Source organism: Chiloscyllium punctatum, unplaced genomic scaffold, assembly GCF_047496795.1.
Source record: "Chiloscyllium punctatum isolate Juve2018m unplaced genomic scaffold, sChiPun1.3 scaffold_366, whole genome shotgun sequence".
Taxonomy (NCBI): domain Eukaryota; kingdom Metazoa; phylum Chordata; class Chondrichthyes; order Orectolobiformes; family Hemiscylliidae; genus Chiloscyllium; species Chiloscyllium punctatum.
The window spans coordinates 52,874-61,437 of NW_027310100.1; positions in this window are offsets into that span (position 1 = coordinate 52,874).

The window sequence follows — 8,564 nt, forward strand, 5'->3', positions numbered from 1 at the left end:
GAGCGAGCCCCTCATTCTTCCCCCACTCCCCATGGGAGGGAGCCCCCCCTTCTGCCCCCACCCCACCTTCTCTCACAGCACAGAAGGGGTATTCCGACATCTCACAGTCAGCCCCTTCAGGACAGTGAAGGTGACGCCAAACTCCAGCTGAAGCCCTCCATGGTTGGCTAAGTGCCAGAGAGTGGGATTGACACAGATAGGCCAGCACAGACTAGATGGGCTGGAAGGCCTCGTCAGGGCTTACACAGCTCAAAAGAGGGAAGCAATAGCAGTGTTTATGTTCATTTCAAATCTCTAGAATTAAGCGTTGAAATACCACCATGATACCATTGCTGCAAATGCCCACTGAATTCACTCCAGTCCATTCGGCCCAGTAACTCCTGTTCTAACCTACACCAGACCCACAGCTATGTGCTTAACTCTTAACCAACTCCCACCCCCCCACCCACCACCCCCCCCCACCCAGACAATAGGTTCCAGGCCTCACCAGCAAAACCACAGCACTGAGTAAACTTTCCTCTCCTGTTTAAAACAGAAAAGAAATCGTCACTTTCAGTTTAATCAGACAAAAACATTAGGTTCGGCTAAAAGGAGGACGGAGAGTATTACTTTCTGTTTCAGAGTGTAGAGGGAGCTTTACTCTGTGTCTAACCCCGTGCTGTCCCTGGGAGTGTTTGATGGGGGACAGTGTAGAGAGAGCTTTACTCTGTATCTAACCCCATGCTGTCCCTGTCCCTGGGAGTGTTTGATGGGGGGGGACAGTGTAGAGGGAGCTTTACTCTGTATCTAACCCCATGCTGTCCCTGTCCCTGGGAGTGTTTGATGGGGGGACAGTGTGGAGAGAGCTTTACTCTGTATCTAACCCCGTGCTGTCCCTGTCCTGGGAGTGTTTGATGGGGGGACAGTGTAGAAGGAGCTTTACTCTGTATCTAACCCAGTGCTGTCCCTGTCCTGGGAGTGTTTGATGGGGGGGACAGTGTAGAAGGAGCTTTACTCTGTATCTAACCCAGTGCTGTCCCTGTCCTGGGAGTGTTTGATGGGGGGGACAGTGTGGAGAGAGCTTTACTCTGTATCTAACCCCGTGCTGCCCTGTCCCTATATCGGTGTGTGGTCTGTCTGTCAGGAGAGGTTTTGGAGGGGGTGCGTTAGCAGGGATTGGGTACAGGAAGGCTGAGCCCTGATTACAGTTTGAGTCTGAGAGTGTTTCCCCCTTACACAGCTCCCACCAGGCTGAGACACAGGGACAGCTGCTGGCAGTGCCTGGAAGGTTGTGTGCGAGATGTCTCTGTAATACAGGGCACAGCCTGCGTTTCCAATTACAGCCATCCCAGCAGCTGCCTGTCGACAGACACGCTCACAGGCCACTCGCTCCCTCAGCGGTATTCACTCCCCCCCCCCTCCTGGTGCTCGGCTACTCCAGGCCAAATCATCCCTCACACCCCCACCCCCTGTACAACAGCTCGGTCCCCTCAGCTTCCCCCACACCGGCGAGTACAACTCGCACCCCCCCCAACCGACCCAATCTCCAAAAGCACAGCTCAGAGACCCGATCCCAGGCTCTCCTCTTTGCTCCAAGGGCATGGACGGAGGGGAGGGATGGGCAGGCCGAGGGGGAGAGTGTCAATGGATGGGAGGGTTTGGGGGGGAGAGGGAGAGGGAAGGGAGGAGAGAGGGAGAGAGAAGGGAGGAGAGAGGGAGGGAGGGAGGGAGGTGGGTGGAGAGGGACGGGGAGGGAGAGAGGGAGGGAAGGGGAAACGGGAGGGAGAGAGGGGGAGAGAGGGGGAGGGGGGAGAGAGGGGAGGGGCAAGGGGGAGGGCGGGGAAGAGAGAGAGGAGGCGGGGAGAGAGAGAGAGAGGGGGCAGGGGGAGAGAGAGGGGTTGGGGAAGAGAGGGAAGGGGAAGAGAGGTGGAGAGAGTTGGAGGTGGTGGGAGGATGAGGGGGAGAGAGGGAGGGGGAAGAGTGGGAGGGGGAAAGGGAGGGAGGGGAAAGCCTGGTTGATCCTATGTTATTACTAAAAGAGAGTTCAGCACAGTCCCTCCCCCGATATTATTCCCTGAAACAAGGTCAGTTAAAAAAAAGCAGGTGATCCGACTATCACCTGTGTGTGTGTGCGCGTAATTGAATAGGTGAGTGTGAGAATGAGTGAGTGAGTGTGAGAGTGAGTGAGTGTGTGTGCGCGCGTGTGTCTGTGTCTCTGTATGTGTGAGACTTGCTGTGTGTGAACGTGAGTGTGTGTCTGTGTCTCTGTATGTGTGAGACTTGCTGTGTGTGCACGCGAGTGTGTGTCTGTGTCTCTGTATGTGTGAGACTTGCTGTGTGTGCACGCGAGTGTGTGTCTGTGTCTCTGTATGTGTGAGACTTGCTGTGTGTGCACGCGAGTGTGTGTCTGTGTCTCTGTATGTGTGAGACTTGCTGTGTGTGCACGCGAGTGTGTGTGGATCTGTGTCTCTGTGTGTGTGCGTGTGCATGTGTGTCTGTATGTGTCTGTGTGCGTGTGCGTCTTGCTGTGTCTGATATTTACTGCAGAATGAAGGGACTCTGAAGCTGGGAAACCATCTGCACTATAGCAGACACTTTAGAAACCGGGGTCCTGTCTTCCCTGTATTGGCTCGGATCGTCTCTGACCACACATAGCCTGAGTCAGAGTCATCCAGCACGGAAAACAGACCCTTCAGTCTAACCAGTCCATTATGCCAAACTAAACCAGTCCCACCTGCCTGCTCCTGACCTATATCCCTCCAAACCCTATCCTATTCATGTCCTTATCCAAATGCCTTTTAAATGTTGTAACTGTCCCCATACCACCCCTTCCTCAGGAAGCTCATTCCACACACGAACCACCCTCTGTATAAAAACATTTGCCCCTTGTGTCTTTTTTAAAATTCCCCTCCCACTTAAAAATGTGCCCCCTAGCACATTGGAATTCCCCCATCCTCGCTCCCATGCAGCACCCTGCATTTATCCAAATTAAACTCCATCTGCCATTCTCTTAACCCATCTGTCCAAGATCCTGTTGTAAATCTGAGGTAACCTCCTTCGCTGTCCACTACACCTCCAATTTTGGGGTCGTCTGCAAACTGACTAACTATATCTTCTACACACACGTCCAAATCATTTATATGAACGACAAACGCATGTGCCCTGCTGTCGAAAGGGTTTTATTAAAGCTGGAGAGGGTTCAGAAGGGATTTACCAGGATGGTGCCGGGCATGGAAGGGTTGAGTTATGGGGAGAGGCTGGAACTTTCTTCACTGGAGTGTAGGAGTTGAGGGGTGACTTTATAAAGGTTTATAAAATCAGGAAGGGTATACAGAGGGTTAATGGTAGATGATCTTTTCCCTAGGTTAGGGGATTTCAAGACTGGGGAGGGGGCACATATTAAGGTGAGGGGAGAGAGATTTGAAAAAGACATGAGGGAAATGTTTGAACTTGCAGAGGAAGGGGTGGGTGTGGGGACAGTTATAACGTTTAAAATATATTTGGATAAGTGCGCGAATAGGAAAGGTTTGGAGGGATGTTAGGGCAGGAGCAGATAGGTGGGACTGGCTTAGTTTGGGATTATGAACAGGTTAGATCGAAGGGTTTGTTTCCATGGTGTGTGGCTCTGCGACTCAGCTGAAAAAAAAATGAGTCTTCAAATCCCCCCACCCTCCATCTGCCACTCCTCAAGCCCTTGGCGCAACTGACCAAGATCTCTTTGTGATGGGCTTCTTCACCGTCCACTCTACCGCCAATTTGGGTGTCACCCGCAAACTGACGGAGCTACATTCTCAGCCGAACCGTTTCGAATGTTCAATGACGGCCAAACAGTGGACCCAGCAGCGATTTGTGTGGCACACCGCTGGTCACAGGCCTCCCAGCGTCGCTCCCTGACTCAATGCAGCCTAAAAGCCGTTTGACATTCCCCACCACAAGTCCCAGATGGGCACTGGATAATCTGACCCCTGACCCAGACAGCTCCCCCCTGACAAACAACTATCAGATCCTGTAACTGGTTACAGTACAGGAACAGGCTCTTTGGGGGTGACAAGTATCAGAGGTAGTTTCTTTTACTCAGAGAGTAAGATTCGATTGGATTACTCACAGTAGTGGAAACAGGCCCTTCGGCCCAACAAGTCCACACCGACCCGCCGAAGCGCAACCCACCCATTCCCCTACATTTACCTAACACTACGGGCAGTTTAGCACAGCCAATTCACCCTGACCTGTACATCTTTGGACTGTGGGAGGAAACCGGAGCACCCGGAGGAAACCCACGCAGACACGGGAGAACGTGCAAACTCCACACAGTCAGTCGCCTGAGGTGGGAACCCGGGTCTCTGGCGCTGTGAGGCAGCAGTGCTAACCACCGTGCCGCCCACGGTAGGGGTGTGGAATGCACTGCCTACAACAGTAATAGACTCACTAACTTTAAGGGTATTTAAATGGTCATTGGGTAGACATATTGTTGGGAATGGAATAGTGTAGGTTAGATGGGCTTCAGTTTGGGTTCACAGGGCGGCGCAATGTCGAGGGCTTGTACTGCGCTGGAATGTTCCACACAGCCCCCTCCCTCACCTGGTAAATCTGCCCCTGCAAACCCCCCCGGACTCCTCGCTGGGCGAGAAGAGGGCAGCCAATTCAACCGCGACGGCCGTTTGGGATGCCAGGTCAGGAGGAATACCCGGAGGGCACAGTCTGGGAGTGGGAACGGTCCCGGGCGGCAGGGGGAGGCCATTCAGCCCCTCCGCCGGCCGAAACCGTCATGGCTGACCGTGGCTGAACTCCGCACACCTGCCTTGGGGTCTGCTGATGCCCTCCTGCGGGGGATCAGGTTTAGCTCAGTTGACCGGGCGGTTGGTTTGCCAAGCAGTGTGTGGGGCCCAGTCGCGCGGGCTCAATCCCCAACGCTGTCTGGAGTTACCACATAGGGCCTTCCTGAGGTGTGGCGACCCTAAGCTTTCTCTCTCTCTGCTGACAGAGCAGTTCCATAGTCTGGTAAGGCTCTGGCCACTTGACTCATTCCTTATTGAATAACAATTTCTCTCTCTCAGATTTCAACCCGATCCACTCGGGAGAGAGTCCCAAACCTCTCCCCACCCTCCCTGTGCGTGTAGAAGTGCTTCCTCACATCCCTCCCGAACCCGCCTGGCCTTAATCTGAGACTAGGCCTCTTGCTAGTTGACCTCCATCGGCCCTGAAGACCTCACCCAGATGACCCCTGAACTCCAGGGAGAAAAAAAGGCCTCACTCGTCCACCGAGCGAACTTCTGCCAATCAGAAACAGGAACTGCTGGAAAAGCTCAGCGGGTCTGGCGGGAGGAGAGAGAAAGCAGAGAGTTAAAGTTTCGGGTCTAGCGGCCCTTCCTCAGAACTCTCGCGTCATCTCTCCTGGTGACTGAACCATGGGAGTCCAGTTCTCGTTCTTGTAAACCTCTAAGCCCAATCTATGCTTCCTAAATAAAGTGTGGTACCTACATCTGTCTACGGTACTCAGAGTCGGACCTGACAAGGGCTTTCCCATCTCGGTTGTCCAATTCTCTTTTGGTGTGGAGATTACGTTGTTAAAGGGGTGTGCGTCTCAACCCCCCGAATCCCCCTCGGATATCCACTCCACACTGTCTGAGACACACCCTTTTGACCTTCCAAAGCTCACGCTTGCCGATGTTAACGTCCATCTGTATCCTGTTCACCTCATGACTCAAAACCTTGTTTGTAAATCTAAGCTGTCGTCAACGCGGTCCACCATTTTGCAAGTTTTAAACGTTACCAGCTTTGGCGAGAATCACTGCCCCCCCCCCCCTCCAGGATAACACAGGTGGGGGTTGGGGGGTAGTGGCGGGGGGGGGAGTAATGTGTTCAAATCCCACCCAGACACCACATGGAACTTACATTAAAAAAAAACACAGGGGCAGGACTTAAACACTTGATGGTATGGTCCTAGGGAGTGTGGCTGAACCTTGGAGTGCAGGCTCATAGCTCCTTGAAAGTGGAGTCACAGGTCGATAGGATAGTGAAGAAGGTGTTTGGTATGCTCTCCTTTATTGGTCAGAGTATTGAGTACAGGAGTTGGGAGGTCATGTTGCGGCTGTACAGGACATTGGTTAGGCCACTGTTGGAATATTGCGTACAATTTTGGTCTCCTTCCTATCGGAAAGATGTTGTGAAACTATATGCCAAAAGCGGCCTAAGTTGTGACATGGCATGGACGAGTTGGGCAGGAGGGTCTGTTTCTATGACCATGACTATGATTATGACCCTCCCAATCCCATACTCAATACTCTGACCAATAAAGGAAAGCATACCAAACGCCTTCTTCACTATCCTATCGACTTGCGATTCCACTTTCAAGGAGCTATGAACCTGCACTCCAAGGTCTCTTTGTTCAGCAACACTCCCTAGGACCTTGCCATTAAGTCTTGAAATCCCCCATCCTGGGTAAAAGACACCTACCATTAACCCTGTTATACCCCATGTGATTTTTATAAGCCTCTATAAAGGTCACCTCTCAACCTCCCAAGTACTAGTGAAGGGAGTCCCAGTCTTTCTTTGGAATTCAAACCCTCCATTCCCGGCAACATCCTGGTAAATCTCTTCTGAGCCCCTCTCCAGTTTAATAATACCCGTTCCTGTAACAGGAAGTGGACACAGTTCTCCAGACGAGGCCGCACCAACATCCTGTACAACCTCAACATGACATGTCCAACTCCTGTACTCAACGGTCTGAGCAATGAAGGCAAGTGTGTGAAACACCTTAACCCCCCGTGACGCAAACTTCAAAGAATTAAGTACCTCAAGGTCCCTCTGTCCTAAAAGGAACAGAATTCCAAACACTCTCAACCCTTTAAGAAAACATATGTTCTCTCATCGCTGTCTTTAATGGATGGCTCCAAGTTTTTAGTTCATGATTCTCCCACAGTGGAGACACAACCTTTCCACGTCCACCTCGCACGTTTCAAACCACTCGCCACCCACCTCCTCCCCCCACCCCACCCCCCACCCCGACCCGTCTAAAGTCCAGAGGATACAGGCCTCGTCTAACCTTTCCTCAGAAGGCCCCCTGGGCTCCCACCCAGAACGCCCCTTGAGGGGAGGGAAATCTGCCATCCATACCTCGGCCTGGGCTGACACCCACCTCCCCACGAAGCCACGGGGCTGATTCATTCCTGCCTTCTGAAACAGGCCCCACTCGAGTCCCTCGGCTCAAAAGGGACAATAAAGGATAGGAAGGCCGAGCCAGCGACTCGCGCGGCCCCGCGATAATGATTTTTTTTCTGTCAGAAAGACCTCCATTTTTGAGCTTCAGTTGTGGGCTCCACTGGGTAGACTGGCAGGGAAGGCCTGAGGGCCCTACTGTTTTTCCTTAGGCCTGTGGGCTTGTCCCACAGTAGGTGACGGTTGTCACGGGGGGGTTAAGAAGGTGTTTCACACACTTGCCTTCATTGCTCAGACCGTTGAGTACAGGAGTTGGACTGTCATGTTGAGGTTGTACAGGATGTTGGTGCGGCCTGTTCTGTCGGACTGTAATCCCAGTCCGCACTCACAGAGTCATAGAGCTGTACAGCACGGCAACAGGCCCTTCGGCCCAACTCGTTCGTGCTGACTAGATATCCAAAATTAATCTAGTCCCATTTGCCAGCACTTGGCCCAAATCCCTTTACACCCTCCCTATTCATGTGTGTGGGGGAGGGGTGGGGGGGGGGGGGGGGGGGGCGGGTGTGGTGGGGGGGCCTTCGGGAAAGGTGTGGAAACCCGGAACAGCCAGACAGTCCCAATGGGCCGAATGGCCTGCTCCTGTTTTGCCCCCCCCCGCCACCGCACCCTGGGGCTCCAGATGTCCTCGCGCGCTAACCGCCAAATTCTCGTTACCCTCCTCAGCTGGGGGGGGGGGGGAGGGGTGCAGTCCGAGTAGGGAATTGCATTCACGTAGCGCCTCTCACAACGGCAAAGGCGCCCCTTTGCTCCATGCCAGTGCTGTTCAAATACCCAAGGCTGAGCTGGGAGACGTGGGTTGGGGGGGGGGATTTCTCAGATGCTTGGGTCAATCTTGAGTGTCTGAAAGGAGGGGGGGCCTGGGAGGGAGTCCCACTGTGTAGGCCACAGGCTGCTGAAATGCACGTCGCGATCAAATATTCCTTCTGGATAACTCCACTGCCAAATATTTGTTGAATCTGTACGACTGTGCAGCAGGAGATTAAGAAGGAAAATGGAATCTTGTCCTTCACCGCGAGAGGGATGGAGTGTAAACACAGGGAGGTTACGCTGCAGCTGTACAGGGAGCTGGGGGGGGGCACACCTGGGAGTAACTGTGTACAGTTTCGGGGTACCCTCCTTGAGAAAGGATGTACTGGGACCTGGAGGGGGGTGGTGCACAGAGAGTTCACTCCAGAGTGGACAGGGTTACCTTGGGAGGAGAGATTGGGGAGACTGGGACTACACTCATTCGAGGGAGGGGTCTTATAAAATGATGAAGGGCCTGGATAAGATCGAAGCAGGGAGGTTGTTCCTGCTGGAGGGTGAAACTAGAACGGGGGGGGGGGGTCGTACCCTCAAAATAAGGGGGGGGAGGGGGTAGCAGATTTCGG